The sequence below is a fragment of the Protopterus annectens genome, chromosome 12.part0, assembly GCF_019279795.1.
Source record: "Protopterus annectens isolate FY-2018-M chromosome 12.part0, PAN1.0, whole genome shotgun sequence".
Lineage (NCBI taxonomy): Eukaryota > Metazoa > Chordata > Ceratodontiformes > Protopteridae > Protopterus > Protopterus annectens.
This window is the reverse complement of record NC_056746.1, coordinates 1,474,288,710-1,474,308,461: the sequence shown is the minus strand read 5'-3', so window position 1 is coordinate 1,474,308,461 and position 19,752 is coordinate 1,474,288,710.

Here is a 19,752-nt window from a genome sequence, read left to right as displayed (position 1 = left end):
TTTTTCAGAAGCGCTTCACCCTCGAACAACCAGAGAGGAAAAAGGAGCGGTCTACTTCGATATGGTGACCGCCAGTGAAGCAGGCAGTACATTCATTGAAGCGCAAGAACAGCAGTCTGACCAAGCAGGTGAAAATGCTTCACAGATAAAGCAAGGTATACTGAACTTATTCGACTTTATTTTAGAAGCACCTCACTATACTTTGCTCCAGAGAGGGTTGAGTTTTATTCCTACGTCTGCTGATGATTTGGTTTCAGCGTTAACTGACCTTAAGCAGTTTATTAGAAACGTAAATCTTAAAGTGAAGTTTAAAGATAATGCATATAGACAATCTGTATGTAGAAGACGCAGTACTTTTGTACCTTTGAACATTCCTGTACTAGCAGCATTTCATGATTTGTGTGAAAGAGAACTTAGACACCTGTATGCTAATAAATTTAAAAAAAGTTATAATTTAACATATGATGAATTTCTAGTTCTTAAAGAGTTGCAAATTAATAATAATATAATTTTCAAACAAGCAGATAAAGCTGGGGTCATTGTAATTATGAACAGGGATAAATATCTACATTCTGTATCTAAATTGCTAGATGACACCCTTGCATTTAAAGCAATAACTCCAGCAGATGTAAAGAAATATATTAGTTCTGTAAATATGATGATTTATGATTTGCAACTTAGTGGTGACATAGATTGGGATTTATTCCATTTTTTTACTGTTTCATGTCCCACTATACCTCAACTTTATGGCATACCGAAAATACATAAGTCACTTGTAGATCCTCCAATGAGGCCTATTGTTTCGGGCAATGGTGGGCTTACAGAGCCTATTTCAGTATATTTGCAGAAACAACTGCAACCATTTTTAATACATTGTAATACTGTTCTGAAGGATACAACAGATTTTATTTTAAAACTAAAACGTTGGTTTAATGGTATAAATACAGACATTTTATATGGGGATAATGTTTTATTTGTGACATTAGATGTAACATCTTTATTCACGGTGATACCGAACGATTATGGAATTAATTCCATTCGTGATTTTCTCGTAGGACAACCTTCATTAACAGCAAGAAAAATAGAGAATATCTGTCTTTTAAAACAAAAAATCGTAAAACTAGTAATAAGAAATAAGCAACACTATGTCACTAAACACATTATAGTTTAATTGATTCGTACAATAAAAATCCACTGAGCGCTTTCACCCATCTGTCTCGTGGGTTTCATCAGAGTACACAACCAAAGGAGCAGCCACCTTAAATATTAGAAGTTAATTACAATCAACGTAATTGATCAATTGATTAATTAGAAAAAATCAACATTTTGATAAAACACCATCAATTTTAGAACTCTAAAAATCTACGTGTGTTCAAACATTCTTTATAATAAATAAGGTATAAGGGTAGTCCCAAATGGAAGGGAGAGTGTAAACCAGAAATTAATATCATGTCCCTCTACATTATTATACTAATGAACTAAATATAAAATATATATGTGTGTATATATTCCTTGTGATATGATTCATAGTGATGTAAATTATTGTAATTGCAATGAAAAACCCAATTTAATTGTATAAAATAAAAAATAAAATGAGGAATTTTTATAAATAATATTATGTAATGGATAATATATATATTAAGATAAAAAAATAAATATATGTATAAAAAATGTACATATATATAACTAATGCAATGTGTAGTAAGGCTAAATATATATACTAGTACTGCTAAAATTAAAAATATGTTAATATAAATATATATATAAAAAACTTATGTATAAATAAATATACTAATATCTGTGTAGTGTAATACTAAAATTAGACATAAATGTTAGGAAACTTGAGTTAGAAGTGTAAATATAAAATATGTTAATGGCTTAAAAATTAATTTAAAAAAACTAAAAATGTCTATATTCCAACATTTAAAAAAACTTCATAAACTTTATATAAGAATTTGTGAGATAAATAGAGAATATCTGTCTTTTACTGGATATAGTTCTGAGCAATAATATATTTTTGTTTAACAAACAATTTTATTTACAATGCACAGGTATAGCGATGGGTACTCCGGTTGCCAATACCTACGCAAATTTGGTTTTATTCCAGTGGGAAAAGATACATGATCAAGATAAAGTTAATTCATTGAGTGAGAAAGTTTTGTTTTACCAACGATTTGTGGATGATTGTTTTTTAATATGGGGAGGATCCATTGTTGAATTAAATGAATATGTGCAGTTTTTAAATGATTCCACAGAATTTCTAAACTTTAAGATGGAATATTCTAACAATTTTATAAGTTTTCTGGACTTGAAAGTCGGTAGACAAGGTAATAGTATTTATACTACTGTGCATAAAAAAGATGTCCATGCATGTAGATATATACATAATACTAGTATGCATGCACCCCATATCTTTAAGGGCATACTGAGGTCACAATTTGGTAGAATTAGTAAATTAAATACGAGGACACGTGTTTTTTGTCACAATTAGATGAAACACTGGATGAATTCATATCTAGTGGCTATCATATGGAAATACTGGAGGCTATTAAAGCTGAAACTATAGTAGATAGACAGACAAAGTTAAAACCCACATTTCTTTTATCCGAAGAATCAGTAATTGATTCTGTTAGGTGTGATATGAAGGTGGATAAAATCAGATATGTTACATCGTATAATACCATGACGTACTTAGTTAAAAGAATTATTCAAAAATATTGGTTAGTACTAATGGCTTCTGAGGAAATTAAGGTTATTTTAGGCACTAGACCGTTTTTTCATATAAAAATAAGAACATTAAAGAGTAGATTATGCTATAAAGACTTTAAAGATAAGAATATTCAGCATAGTCTTTCTAAGCAGGGTACATTTAGATGTTTGAATTGTAGTTGTTGTGCAGATATTATGGATAGTAATGATAGTAATGTTTTTACACACCCTAAAACACATACGGAGTATACATTTAATATAATGGCTACCTGCGTTAGTAGTAATGTGGTATATTTGGCAACATGTACTTCATGTTCCGCTTTCTATGTGGGTAAAACCACTAGGAAATTGAAAGAACGTATTATTGAACACAAGTCTGAAATAAGAAGGGCAAGTGATAGGAATGCCTTTTATAAATATACTGTCACACATAATTCTGACCATAAATTTAAATTTAGAGTTATCGATATGGTTTATGTATCATGTGGGGGGGGGATACTAATAACCTTTTAGAAACAAAGGAGTATGAGTGGATATTAAGATTGGCAGCTGATTATCCACCAGGTTTAAATTCTGCTGTCACATTGAAACCTATTTTAACTAAAATTCAGATAAATAAATTGAATTAAACTAAATTAATATAGTTTATGAAAATGTAGTTAGGATATGAGTTTGAAGTATGATATATGTATCAAAGAATTGTTTTTGAGAAATTTTTAATAGTATGAAGTTTTATGTATTATGTTTGTCACATGATTTAGGCTGCAAGTCATGTGATAGCTTTGGCTCCTATTTAAAATGTATGTTTTTTAATGAAACCTGTATTAGTATTAAAAAGGGGCTTGTAACCCGAAAGCTTTACTGAATATAAAGGTGAGATTTTCTCAGCGTGTGTCGTGTTTTGGATTATCTTATGCATGACACCCTTCATAGCATTAGTGATGCCTTTCGTCATTTCGCTGATGTAGTGGAGAGACAGCGGGGTGAGACAATGTCCATCCTTAACCATGCAATGTCTGTGCTTGAACAAGTGGTAGAAGTAGGGCATCAGACATGTGGATGTAAGTCAGCAACAACATCAGCTGAGAACCACATGGCCACGCACAGTCACATTCCTGTAGTGACAGTACCACCAGCACTACTGATGGGAGGGTGCTGTCTACACCACAACATGGCAAACCATGGGCACATGGTCCTGGATGGTCCTGTGAATGACACAGACCCAGCAGACAATGGTTACAGGCAGAAAATAGTAGCACATCTGGTCTTGGGCATGGCGTTGCCTGTGTCACTCCTGGCAGAACCAGTTCCGTGTTCGTGGCCAGAGATAGTGAACTGTACATTCTGCCATGTACAGTCCATGGCTGTTCAGCATACCCTCGTGTAGGGCTAGCACATAGTTTGACCATGTGCATGCAGACATTCACACATCACAGTCACATGCAGGTCATCGACAGATGCACACAGCTCCTCTTTATGGCCCAGCTGACCAGCAACCGTCCAGACACACACATATGATGTCAATTGTATGGCACAGCTTCCCCTTTGCCAACCCCACACCACACCCTGCGCATGTGACCATACCTGTGCCACATACCTGTTATCCATAGCATCAATGCAGGGACATGCTAATATGTGTCTAATGCACAGGGTGAATATAGTACAGGTAATGGCAGTTTGTAGTGTAGTAGCATTATGGCCTGTAAGGTGTTGTCTGCTGGCAATTACCATACGTACACATCAAAGTGCATGTAGCTTTGTGCCATGATGCTTTATTGCTGTTAGTACTGCTGATTGACTGTTGTCTCGCAGACCGTATTCTGTTTCCATTCCAGGTGTCTGAGTGTCTAAGTTGTGGTGGGCTGTTGTCATTACAGGAGCTGAGGATGGCGGAGTGGCAATACAAGTATATAGGGTCATAGGTGTTTATCAGGCTAACAACCGCAGGTGCCTTTTTAAGTCTAGCTATACATCCCAAATCACTGATGAGTTCTGATACCCTTGATAAGTGTAAGCGTGGGCCTGGGAGATGAACCATTTACAGGTTACCTGTTTGCATCAGAGACATAGGTGCCAAACCAGGGATGAATTTCCAGTTTCCCATCCATTTGCCTAAGTTGCACTTGAATTGGATTAGGGAGGAACTCTGCTTCATATGGATGGGGAGCCTGTTCTATAGATGGGGTAGTCTCTGGAATACATGCCTGTCTCTCCATCAGCTCCTATTTATATCACAGGCAAGGTTTAAGTCTTTAGAATGTGTAATTCTGGTACTATTTGTTTTGTGGATATGCATGAGGTTCATCAGAGTGGGGTCTGACAGTGTCCTGTATGCCAGGCATAGATCTCCCCTCAAAAGCCTGTAGGAGACAGAATACAGTGATAGTGCCTTGAGGTAGTCTGCATAGGATATATTACTTATGCCCTGTATTCTTTTAGTGTTGAACCTTTGTGGACATTCCAGTTGTTGGATATGCCTGGTTAGGTACATATCAAAAGAGGGCATTGTACTCAGTGATAGGTCTAATGAATGACATCCTTGGACTTAGATGCAATACCTTTGTTTATCAGTTGTGCAACATGGCAGGATTTCCTCACCACTGTAGATACATGATGATCGAAGGCTAGATTACTATCTATGTGTGTCCCTAAGTCCCTGCCTATTGGGTCAACTATAAGGGGAGTATTGTCAATATGATAGTTACCAGGGAAGGATGACTTCTCAAAGGATATTATTATGCATTTCTTGGCATTTAGTTTTAGACCATGACTCTGACACCAGTTGTTTGTCTGTGTCAGCCCCTCCTGGAGAGCATTTGTGTCAGTGTGAGATTCAATGACAGCTCTTAATTTGCAATCATTTGCAAATTTAGTCATCCAGAGACCACTGGCATTGCCCTTGACTTCTGAGAAGTAAATGCCAAAAATGAGCAGTCCAAGGACTGATCCCTCAGGGACACTTGTGACTGGCCTCTTTGTAGAGGTGGCCTCCCCAATTCTATTTTCCTGGGTCCTGTCTGTGAACTGATTGGTTATCCACTGGGTAACATACAGGTTTGACCTAACCTCCTGAGTTTGTCAACAATGCCCGAGTGGGGTATTGTGTCAAATGCCTTGGCCAGGTCACGGTAGACAGTGTGAATGATTTTGCCCTCATCCATTGCTTTATTGACCTTCTCAAAGAAGTCCACCAAGTTGAATAGGCATGGACTGCCCTTTACAAAACTAAACTGGGCTGGTTCCATTCATTTTATTTCCATGATAATGTGTTCCATGGCTTTACATATAAGACTAGTGAGCCTTATGGGTTTGTAGATGTGCAGAGGGATGACTATTGCCTTTCACCATTCATGAGGCATAAAGGCTGTTTGTAGGCTACAGTTAGATAGTAATTCCAGAGGATCTGATAGGTCATTTTTCATGCTATTTAAAGACATCCTGGGATAGTGTCTGGGCCCATTGATGCAGTGTTCTTGGTCTTAGAAAGAGCATTAAGGACGTGTTCTCTTGTGATAGTAGGGTGAGTAATATTTGTTGATATTTCCTGATGGAAGGTTGAGGGGGAGTGAGGAGTAAAGTTGGAGCTGAATTTATCAGCCAGGAGGTTTGCTGTATCTTCTGACTCATTACACATGGCTCCATTTACAATGAGCTCTGCACATTGTGTATTGCCTTTGAGGATGTGGACATAACTAAAGAATACTTTGTGGTTGTCCTTGGCCTGGGAGGCCAAACTTACCTCAAATTTGACTTTGGTAGACTTTATTTGTCCTCTGAGTTGTTTGCTTAGTTTAATGAGTGATTTTATCCTGCTGGGTGCTGCACCTCCTAACTGTTGTTATGATTTTCTTCCTCCTGTTATACATCTGATTGATTTTATGATTCCACCAGGGTGGCTTGTATTTTGAGTTAGTTCTGTACTTCTTCCTGGTGGGTACAGCTGCCTCTATATATTTATTAACTTGCATGTACAGGGTTTCTGTGAACAGTTGTGCATAGGCAGAAGTGTTCTCAGGGTTTATAAGGGCTTGAAATGTTGCCAGGTTTTCACTTAATAGCAGGAGGTTAGCCTTAGAATAGTTCCTGAATATTCCCAGTTTAGCTGGGGGTCCAGGTTTTATTTTTACTTCAAAGGAGACCATTTTGTGGTCTGACCTTAACAGGGAAGACATTACAGTAGAGGGTGTGCAGCACTCCCTCATATTAGTGAGGACAAGATCCATCATGGTTGCACCCCTGGCTGGTTTATTGATTATCTGGTCCAGAGAGTTTGTATTCACAAAATCCAGGAATCTCTGTGCATCTATGTTTGATGTTTTATAGGATTCCTAGTTAATAGTGAGGTAATTAAAGTCTCACATGAATATGGTATTGGGTTGGATGGTTAGTGTTTCTAATAAGTTTAAATACATGGTATGGGTTTCCTGGGTCATAGAGAGGGATCTACAGCTTTCAAGGAAGTGGTATTATATTTTACCAATGGTGATTCGAACACGGAGCAGCTTAAGTGCATTGTCCTGTTTGACCAGCCTTGATGTATATTTATTTTTGATGTAAATAGAGACAGCTCCACCTTTAATCCCTGCCTGTGAAGTAGCTGGTCTAAATGTGTGGAAGGCATTATAACCATGCACTGTTGCTGTGCTGTCCACGGCTTTAAACAATGTCTCAGAGACTTAACAGACATCATCAGTCTCTAGGGTAGAGAGGGCTTCTAGGAAGTCGAGTTTTTTGTTTAGGCTCCTAGCATTGAGCAATAATACCTTTAAATTTTCTTGGTTTTGATTTGCTATGTTGGAATGTCAGAATTACTTTCAGTTTGGCATTGCCTAAAAAAAGGCACTATGGGGGAATATAATGTTTAACTAATATTTGTAAGCCTAGGGGGCAGAGGTGCAGACCATCCCTGGCTAAGCAGCATGGACCATCTCCTTCCATGCTGACAAATATTCCACCCCCCTTAGAATGACACTAGAATCTAAGCCAATTTTTAAAGTTAATCAAATTTTGTTCGTATTGTGGCATCATCCTTGGAGAAGGTAACATGTTGCTCAATGCTAGGCTCATATAAGCTTGAGACACATATTCCAAAAACTCTATGATGTCTCTCTTCATATAGTCTAGGGAGGTATGTCTCAGGTCATTTACTCCCACATGGACTATGAATGAGTCATATTGGTAATTGTGATCCAATGACCTGAGTGCATGCGTAATGTGGTGGATCCTAGCCCCTGATATGCAACTGACCATAACTTTATCCTTACTCAAGCTGGTGAGAGGGAAATCAGTGTGTCTCATAATGGAGTCGCCAATGACTAGAAAGTTGGATTGTGTCGTGACTTGCCTTATGGGCTTAAAGGTTGAGATTCCTTGAGATGTAGCTCTATGTGTTGATGTGGGTGTTGTTTTGAAAGAGTGCGTTTGGTACTGCTGAGGGTATTTCTTATGTGTACTTTGTCTAGGAGGTCTTTGTGGTTTAGGAAGGTTACATATAAGTGCATCAGTATATGTGGGTCTATATGTCTGCTTTGAATTTTGCGTGATGAGTGCAGCATGTGTACTACTGACAACTTTATTGACATTAGGAGTACTTTTATGTGAGAGCTTTGCCTCCAGTGACATTGTGTAAACATATCTCTCACATACGGTATCAGTTTGTTTGAGACATTTTCATTGTCAAGTTACGGCTGTATATATCCATGTTTACCTAGGTGCATATACGTGGAACACCTGTTGCCCCTACCATTGCTTGACAAACTTTGGACACCTTGGACAGATTTTTTTTTTGACATCCACTCAACCTTGATGCAGTTGATGAGAGGCTGCATGGTACTCTGTTTGACATTTTTGGGGAGTGCATTCCTGAGACAGGGCAGCCTATGGGAGACAAACCTGTCTCTCCAGCTGTTTTTCTTGCTGTGTCATATGTGATTCAAGCATGTAGTGCTGGTAATGAGCATAGAGTTATACTGACATACATGGGGCAGCTGTTGAAGGGCTGAGCACAATATTGCCATCTAGGCATGTCAGAGCCCACCTGTGGACAACCTGTCCAATACTGAGTGTGGCAGTACTGATTTGAGGCTGTATGCATGGAACAGGTGTTGAAGGCCATGGATAATATTTGTGGGTGTTAGCATAGCCTTTCCATTTGGTGCAGATGTCTGCATAGGTACATACCAAACCCGCCATGCTGCTAATGTATTGTTGTACTGACTGAGGACTATACAGAGGTAATTTGTCCACATTTTGTCTGGATGCAGTCCCTTTGCCTATGTGGTGAACAATGTCCAAGCCTTTTCTGACCACTGCCACTACTTGATGTGTGAATGTAACAGTGTTATCAACCTGAGTAGCCAGGTCTGTCAATGTAGTTTGTGCATTTATGGAGTTGCCATTGATGTAGGAAATAGTGGGTCCATGTCCTCACCAAATGGTATGATGGTACTGTTTTCTGCATTCAGCTGGAGGCCAGGACCTGGCCACCATTCCATATCCACTGTATGACCCCATTGCAGTGTGTTAACATCAGTTTGTTGGGTCAATGACAGCACACTACTTACAGTTACCACAGCTTTAAGCAGTACCTACATATGTGGGAGGTGGCAGTTAACATTCATATCTTCCTACATGTGGGTCATTGTGGGCGGAAGCTACTCACAGAGCATACACATGTCTACATATTGCTCACACATAGGCAACACAGGGTTAGGTTGCCACCTTTAAAAAAACAAGTACCAAAACCAAAACCACAAAAACACCAAAAAGGCAAACAGCAGCTGATGACACCCAAGAAATAGCGTAACACAGTTTTATTTTCCGCTTTCGTCCGTAGACTTCATCAGAATAAAATTGCTCACCAAATTGTACCTTAAATACATCACTAATCAGCACACAATAATTAAAACTAGTCATTCAATTAATGAATCATTACATTTAAAAAGACATAACAACAAAAATAAAATGAAATGTTTTATGTGATGTGCAAACATATCAAATCCTTACTTTTGTCAACCTTTAATTTTTGATATTTAAGAAAACATTTTACATTAATTGATTCATTTAATCCAGGTGGATGGTCTGATTTTAATTTTATTTGCCACTGGGTTTCCCTCTGTAACAAAAAGTCCTTGAAGTCACCTTCCCTCATGTCTTTATAACAAACTTCTAATATGGAAAATAGAAATTTGTTAAAAGTCCTACACACCAAACTATGCTTAAAGAGAGCATTTTTTTCGTCCTTCATTTTAATACAGTATAAATGCTCCCTAATACGTGTCTTAAGTTCCCTTGTCGTCATGCCCACATAAAATGCGGTGCATGAGGAACAAAGTGCTATATAAACTATACCCGAAGTACGACAATTTACATAACCAGGAACAGAAAGAATTCTTTCTGAAGTCAAAACTGAGATATAAGGACCAACCGATATATACCTGCACATGTTACATTCATTGCAACGGTACATTCCCTTCTTTATCGTATTAACATTGAATTTATTGCCATTGCTTTGTTCGAAAATTTTCTTTAAATTGTTGTCATTTCTTTGAACAAATAATGGTTTCTCACCTAAAACGCCGAACATGTCAGCATTACCTCTGATAACTCTCCAATTTTTTGTTATGATATTTTTGATATGCTTACTATCTGAATTCATTCCAAGTGTGCAAACCATACTACTAGTCAACCTACTACCTGAATTAACAACCGTGGTATTAATTTTTTCCATGGCCAAATTCAATAATGGTGAAAAATCACTAATGCGTCTATTAAATACATCTTCAGCTATATGCATGAGATCTACTTTAGGAAAACCTCTGTTAAGAAATAAAGAAATGATGAAACAAAATTCTTCCAAAACATCAGATTCCTTTGATGTCATGCGGCTAGCTCTAATGAACTGCCCTTTCGGAATGTTGGAAATAACATGTGTGGGATGCCCACTTTTATAGTGTAGATAACCATTATTAAAAGTCTTCTTTCTGTGAATGGTGCTATGAATTCTCATGTCTTCATCATCCCACCTTAAAATGACATCTAAGAAATCAACAGTGATTCCTTTACCACCGATAACAAACTTAATATAAGTTGAAAAGGAATTAATATAACTAAGAAACAAATCAATATTCAAATCACTTTGATCTATGATAAAAAACAAATCATCAATGAAACGGCAATGGAATAAAATATGATATTTGTCCGTCAAAAATGACATAAATTGACGCTCCCACATTGCCATTACCACATTTGCATATGCAGGAGCAGCTGGAGACCCCATAGCTGCTCCTTTTCTTTGCCTGTAGTAAGTCTGTTCGAAAAGAAAAAAATTGTTTTCTAAAATAATTTCTAAAAACCTACATATTAAAGAAATGGTTCTTTGAGAGAAGCCATTATAATAATTTAACAAAAAATTCTGCACTGCTTCAATACCTAAGTCCTGGGGAATGCAGGTGTACAATGACACCACGTCGACAGTTAGCATTAAATGCTGTTTTGGATCAAAACAAAATGTGGAAAGAAATTTATTTAATTTTTTTAAAAAATGCCACGAGTCACGTAAAAATGATGTTTCGTGAATAATGGTAGGTCCCAACAAAGCATCAATAACTAAAGCCAACCCTTCAGTGATTGAATGAGACGAAGAAACAATTGGTCTGAAAGGGGGATTTACAAGAGATTTATGTGATTTAGGAATCCCAAAAAATACACCTATACGTGGCTGATCAATAACACAAAATTCGTATAATTCACAGCTAATATCACCCTCCATGAGGGCTTCGTATAAATAAGAATATATAGCACGTTGTCGCTTGTGAATTTCGAAAAGTGAAATGATTTCATATTCAACTGTATTGTTCAAAAGTTTTAAAACCCCTTCTATATAGGAATCTTTTGTCATGACAACTATGTTGTTACCCTTGTCACTTTTCATAAATCTTACTTTGTCACACATAGCCTTTAATTTTTTCAAAGCTTTGACCTCAGAAAATGTGAGGTTGTGATCAATTTTGTGTGTGCTGTTAAGTAACAAAGCAATGTCCTGTAAACAAATTTCTTCAAAGATGTTTAAAGTATGATGTAATTTGGGACAAAAATTAGATGGCTTGATAAATACCTGATTAGTTTTAGACACATCATGTAACAAGTAATGTAAATTCAGTTTTCTCACATACTTTTTAACATCCACAACAGTTTTTACATAATCAGCCCTAGAATGAGGTACAAAATTTAAACCAAGTTTTAAAACATTCAATTCGTCAGGAGAAAAAACATAATCAGTCAAATTGATGACACTGAGATGACTGGAAGTATGTTCTAAGTTTCATCCCCCGACGAATGGGAATTCAAAAAAGTCCGACTCCTGGTAAAAACAGTTTTTGATGAAGTTTGATGTTTTTTGTTAGAAACAATGGAAGAAACCCCAGAATGACCTGATACAGTACTTTGGTTAGAGGCATTGTTTGATTTGGTGCCAACTTGATTATCAGTGACACTCACACGATTGCTACTATCAGTTTCCGGTATAGGACCAATCTCCCTACCAAAAGATACTCTGCCTTCACAACTGTCAGGTATTTTATTGTCCTGAATTTGTCTGTCACCAGTACGGGAACCAGGTTCAAAAGTCGATTTAGGAAGTGAAGAACTCCTAACAGTGTAACCAGACCATTTATTATTATTTACAACTTCTACTTTCTTAGCCGCATTCACATTCGTTTGACCAGCAGTCTGACGGCCCACACTATAAACCCTGTTGGTTTTATTAAATGGACCAAAGTTGGAAAACACAGAATCGGTCTCATATGCTTGAATGTCACGCAACAATTTATTATGCTTTCTATTGATGTTATCATTAAAGGATTGTTCTAAATCCTGCAAAATGTTATTAAAAAATTCACTGAAACCATTGTCATCAAAATGCTCTTTAAAAAATGATTCCAAAATGACAATTTCATCTTTCAACAGTTCTAACTTTTTTTCGTTGTTGTCAACAAGTAATTTCAAGAAATTCAAACCTGCTTCATTAAAAAAGCTGGTTAAAGTCTTGAAAAAAGGATCGCCAGTTTGTACTCCATTGGGGCATTTAAAAAAACGCAACCCCTTCGGAACCATTTGTAACTCTAAACAACGTGTAAAATAGCAATTCTCTAAATTAATGGAATTGTACCTTTGCAACAGTTTGTAGAACTGTTCGCGTTTTTCTGAAAAATCACGATGCCATGGTGTATTTTTTGTTGTTGTTCTTTCTTGCCGGCCAAATGTTCCAAACGGGTTATCCGCACGGTCGAAAAAATGACTCAGTGTCACCCGACCAATGATGCGTTGCTCTTTCGTACCCAAATTCGAAGCAGTAGCAGTGTTCTTTGCGGGCATAGGTGGATTGTCCAAACAGATGACAGTATCTAGTTCCTGAAACGAACCCACAGGACTAGATGCTTTCATAACAGATTCCTTAGCACTGGCATTCGAAATAAGAATTTGTAATGACCCCTTGATTTCCGTTAGTGCACTGATGAGTAAAGTGCCCAAACTCACAGTCTCCGTTGACGGTGTAGGATAAATGCTCATGTTGAGAAGTGGATCTTCAGCCGCTTCAGCCATGGTACACACACGACCAATAAAAAAACAAGTACCAAAACCAAAACCACGAAAACACCAAAAAGGCAAACAGCAGCTGATGACACCCAAGAAATAGCGTAACACAGTTTTATTTTCCGCTTTCGTCCGTAGACTTCATCAGAATAAAATTGCTCACCAAATTGTACCTTAAATACATCACTAATCAGCACACAATAATTAAAACTAGTCATTCAATTAATGAATCATTACATTTAAAAAGACATAACAACAAAAATAAAATGAAATGTTTTATGTGATGTGCAAACATATCAAATCCTTACTTTTGTCAACCTTTAATTTTTGATATTTAAGAAAACATATTACAAGAAAACATATTACATATTTCTCACACATAGGCAACACAGGGTTAGGTTGCCACCTTATCGAATGTGAAATGTGGGACATGTCTTGTAGTATTCTGACGTTTGGCAGGACATACCATAACCCACAGCAAGTGCAACAGACAGCACTTCCCTTGGTTTGCCAATATGACTGCTTCTTTGTGTTACATCACCATATGTTACGCTATTTCTCATGCCAGTAAGGTGCTTCTGATGTGAAATAACTACTTTATGCAGGTAGTAGACAACCTTAGAAGATGTTTGTTGCTCTACACTCTGGGGACCTCTGTATTGTTTGTGTTGTTGTCACAGGTCACACCTGGCTAAACATGGACAGCAACTTGCAGGGTGGGACAGATGGTGCTCATACCTCCCACCTCTACAGATGTCTTCAGAATGTCCTGATGTTTGCCGCATATTTTGTTCCATTTGGCATAACATTGTGTTTTTTTGTCAAAGTAGTGTGAAATCATTAATGACTGCCATTACACAATAATGACAGATATTTTCCTGTCGGACTTCATACTCTTCAGAAAATGCATGCAAATGCACAATCTGTTATGCTATCTACTGTGTCTGTTTGTCAGATCAATAAGATCATTCCCTCCAGTACAGCTCTTTTGAGTGTGGACCTTTAACTGCCAGTAGGTGTGGCTTGAGCCTTTAAAAATGAAGTTATCACCTTACAGTTCCAACAAATACTCATTGACAGAGGTCAAGTATGAATACAGTTGTATTTGCCATCATGTATGTTTCAAGATAAAATATTCGGATACATTATATGTATCATGGTTTTGGAATTATTAATGCAAAAATGAACAGGCAATATTTGTTGCCTAAATGTGTAGTAGAAGGTAACTGCAGAAACGCTTGGAGGCGCACTTGGCTGTAATGAGATTGACCCTAATATGTTGGCTTTGTCCCACTTTTCTGTATGGCTTTCTCCAGATATCGTTCTGTAAGGGATCAAGAGGTATGTTTGTGGCTCTAACACAGGCACACTGCAAGGGGATATACATATGTACACACAAACACCAACTCATGAACCACCCTTGTTGATAGTAGTTCCTCTTCCTGGCTAGTTATACATATGATAGCGCAATATACATAGCACATAAACCACAGAGGTTGTACAGCTTTGCAGTATCTGCCACTAATATTCAGGTATCTGACATCTGAAGGTGCTTTAAGAATTGCAACTGGGGGTTAACAAGCACTTAAAATGGTATAACATTGTCACATACACACTGCTGCAGGGGACATAAATTCCATCAGTCATGCAGAGAGAGTTGTCAGTGTCAGACTTACAACACTTATCTAGTTATGTACAGTATAGCCCACCATATGCCATGGTGGTACTGTGTTTGAAAAGTGTAACTGCATCTAAGGTGCATGACATCTGCAGGCCATAAATAGGTTGGTGATGGTGGGGTTAACAGGAAGGCAGAGGCATGCAAAATAATATAGGCATTGCACACACACAGGCAAGACAGCCATGCTGCTACAGAGGATATACATACACAGACACATACACTCACACAATCACCAGTATTGAGATTACAACCCTTACCTATCTAGTTGTATGTAATATAGTGATATGTTGTTATTGCATAAGCCATGGAGCTTATATGTCTGGGGCATACCTCTCAACCTGTTAAAAAAACACCTGTGGACAAGCCTTCAATAATGGGGGGACACAGGCCCAAAAATAGGGACAGTTTTTGCATATTGCTCTTACAAATGTAGATAACTGATAGAGTGACCAGTTTCAACTACCATTACTTTTGTGAGGGGTATGAAGTCTGACGCTCAGATGTCTGTCATCATTGTCTGACTTCAGCTGCTTTGATTATATTGATGATATTATAATGCTCTTGCTGCCCCTATAGTGCCTTTTTTAGGCAAGGTTCAAATGACAAATTCACCACCGTAACAGGAACAGGCAAGCAAAAACTGAGGGTAATCCTACTCAATGCTAGAAGTCTAAATCTCAAAATGCACTCCCTCAAGCCACTCCTTAAAATGGAGAACATTAATATCTGTGCAGTGACTGAGACCTGGTTCAAGGATCCAGAGTGCACCTCTGCATTACCAGGCTATGACTCATACCACACTTTTCAGCCAACTAACTTGGACCAGAACACCAAAGGCAGAGGTGTGTCCATATTCATTAAGGATATCCACGCCTCCAGGCTAGTTGCTCAGCATAATGCATCCAAGGTTATCCAAGTGCAACTAACTCTGGGGAAAACTGCAATCCAAATTGTAGATTGTTACAAATCCCCCACCATGCCCCAGGATTCCCACTCCTTTTTTCTTCATATACTGGAAAATATTAGGGTTCAACCAAACACCCTAATAATAGGCGATTTCAACTACCCCACCCTTAACTGGGAAAACTACTCATGCACCAACTCCTTCACTCAAGCCCTTCTGGAATTCATAAATTCCAATGCCCAGGACCAACTTATCTACACTCCCACCAGCGGGACCAATTCCTAGTCATTACCAACATGAGTGACCAGAGTTCCACACCTGAAGTCAACTCCTTGTTGGTCAGATCCGACCATAAGCTAATCACCCTAGATATCCACATCTCGGCCCCACCCCCCATTAAGGAAACTATGGTAAAACATTTCTCTAAAGCCAACTCCATGCTTTTTAAGACAGATGTGGCGAACCTCATGACACCTATGCAGATGGACAATACAGTTACAACTGCTGAATCCTACATAAATGCACTCTATTAGCCTTAAACAAGTGTATGGATTGTGCTATCCTAAACAGAACCAAGACGCTATACTGCAAAAAAAGGAAGCCACTATGGTGGCTCCCGGCCATAAATAAACTCTACAACAGAAGGAAGAAACTGTTGCAAAAGAGAGTAAAATCCTATGAGTGGAGGAGCTCCCTGGTCAGGCTCAGTAAGAAGCTGAGATCCCTTATAAGACCCTCCAAAGCTAGCTACGAAAACAAAATCAGCACTGATTCTAGAGACAACCACAAAGCATTCTATGGCTATGTCAAGAATCTCAATGGCAACTCCCAGAGCTGCTCTGAGTTACAGCACAACAGCATGAAAATTACAGAACCAACTGATATTGCCAACATCCTGGCAGATAGATTCAGTGCTAACTTTACCCCCCTATCACCCCCTAAAGGGCCCATATCAATACAGGAAGAATGCAGATTCCCTGTAATCTCAACTACACAGGTAAAAGCTGCACTCTCTAAAGCCAAAAACACAGCATCCATGGGACCGGACAACATCCCAGGCTGTGTTTTACATAAATTTCAGAACGAACTAGCTCCCCACCTAAGCACCATCTTCAATCACAGCCTCACGTCAGGCTTTGTGCCCACTGAATGGTGCCCAGCAACAGTTATCCCACTACACAAAGGGGGAGCCACAAATAAACTCTACAACAGAAGGAAGAAACTGTTGCAAAAGAGAGTAAAATCCTATGAGTGGAGGAGCTCCCTGGTCAGGCTCAGTAAGAAGCTGAGATCCCTTATAAGACCCTCCAAAGCTAGCTACGAAATCTATCTAAATGCCCTCGGGCAGATAGCCTAGTATGAACCTATGAACCTATGAACCTATGATCCCAGGAACTATCATGTAATTAGCCTGATGAGCATGGTCTGTAAGGCCATGGAATGTATCATCATGGAACTCATAAACAAAGACATTGGTAACCTCCACACTCTGGACCCCACCCAGTTTGTGTTTGGGAAAGGCAGATCATGCCTCCTGAACCTGATCAACTTCTCTGAGGCAGTCACCAAAGCCGTAGATGAGGGTAAGGTGGTTCACACAGCCTATCTTGACCTCACCAAGGCTTTCAATACCATCCCCCATTCTGGAATTATAGCTAAAATCACTAACCTAGGTATAAATCCCTACATCACAAGATGGGTTGCCAACTCGCTCACTGACAGACCCACATTGTAAAAGTTGCAGACTCCAAATCTGACTTCAACAAGTGACAAGTGGAGTATCACAGAGTACAGTCCTTGGACCTTTCCTGTTTGGTATCTACTTCTCTGAAGTACAGGCTAACACAGATGACATTTGGCTAACAAAGTTCGCAGATGACTGCAAACTAGGAGCCATAGCCGAGTCCCCAACTGATATGGACATCCTACAGAAGGGCCTCACTGAGACAGATGTCTGGTGTCAGAGCCATTGCCTCAAGCTCAGTACCAAAAAATGCATTGTCATCCCCTTTGGTAAAAACTCTGTACACATGAACAATCACAGAGGTGGTAGTCTACTTAATGCCGAATGTGTGATATGAGACCTTGGGACCCAGATGGACAGTAGTCTCTCCTTTGATAATCATATCACCACAGTAGTCAGAAAATCCTTCTACGTGGCACACCTCATCACAAAAGGGTTCTCATCCAAGAAAAAAGAAGCCATTGTTCCCCTCTACTCGACACTCATTAGACCCATTATAGAGTACAATGCCCTTTTGGAATGTACCTCACAAGACATCTGCAGCAGCTGGAAAGGCCACAGAAGTACCTCACAAAAAGGATTACTGACCTCAAACAGATGCACTACACTGACCGTTTAAAAATACTCCAGCTTTACTCTGTAGCATATCACCTACTCCGAGGTCATCCCTGCCTAACATATAAAGCTATGTCAAATCCAGAGCTGATGAACATGCTACACCTAAAGAAATCCCTATACCTCCAAGCTACATGCTCTAGGGATCTAAACCTTGTCACCACAATAAACAGGACATGCTGTAGGGATAGATTCCTGTCCCAGAGACTTCCCATACTCTCAGACAAGCTACCCATTTATATCAAGCAAAGTTCCTCATTAGCACTCTTTAAGAAAAATCTTGAGTGGAAGGGAAATAGGAATTACACCCCGGGTTCACTTCTGTGGCTCTGCTCAACAGGGGCACAGGAAAATAACTTTATTGGGTGGCATAAGCCAGGCAACCTTGTTGGCTAGGCTTACTTAGGCCCTTGGTCAATAGCATAGTACCTACCTATGAGCCTATGAACAATGACAGGCCAGGAAACCATCCTTTTATGACACACAGACAAAATATATGAGGGAATCATCTGGACATTCTGCAAAACTGTATATAATTAAGCAGTATGGCCTGCAGAGTGTGAGACAGTGCATCTAAGGTTGATGGCATCAACAGGCCTTGTCAATTAATCCAATGGGGGGAGTCAGCAGGGCAGAACAGGCCTCAAAATAGTATAACCAACCCACATGGGATATGCTTCACACATACACAGTTGACAGTTTTGAGATTAGAACCTCTACCTATCTAGTTTATTGCACTATAAAACTATGTATTTCTCACATGCACCACATAGCTTATATGCCTGTAGAGTGTCTAATGCTGTATCTAACGTGGATGACATCAACAAACGCTGTCAAGTAGGTTAATGGGGGGTTAACAGGGTGGAACAGGCCTCAAAATGTATTTGCATTGCCCACACATAGGCAGGAAGTACACACAGCACCAAAGAAATATACTGATATGCACACACACACTCACTCACTTGCTGTTTTTGTGAATTGAACCTCTACCTATCTAACTGCCTACCCTGCAGCACTATGTGCTCACCACATGTGCCACGGGACTTACACATGTAGAAAATGTCTGCCAGTGATGTTGTGGTGGATGACATAAGTAGCTACTGACAGGGAGACCACTGTTGTGGCAGACACTAGTCACAGGGTCAAAATATGGGTAGCCATTACACAGACATATGCCTGCTGGGTGTGTGTAGTGTGCTGTACGTGTAACATAAACACACACACACACACACACACACACACACACACACACACACGGTGACTGATGTGAGAGTGCAACCACTCCCTGCCTACTATTACACAATGGGCCTCACCATAGTATTTCCACATGCCACTGGTTCAAATTGGTGTGTGTGTGGCTGTTGCAGTACATCACTGCATGCCTTTCAGTGCCTCTCTCTCTGTCTATCTTTCTCCCCCATTTCTGCCTCTCTGTAAATGATATATTTGTGTATGTTACCTATATATCTGTATGTATACCACAATCAGCAGATCCAGATAAATCTT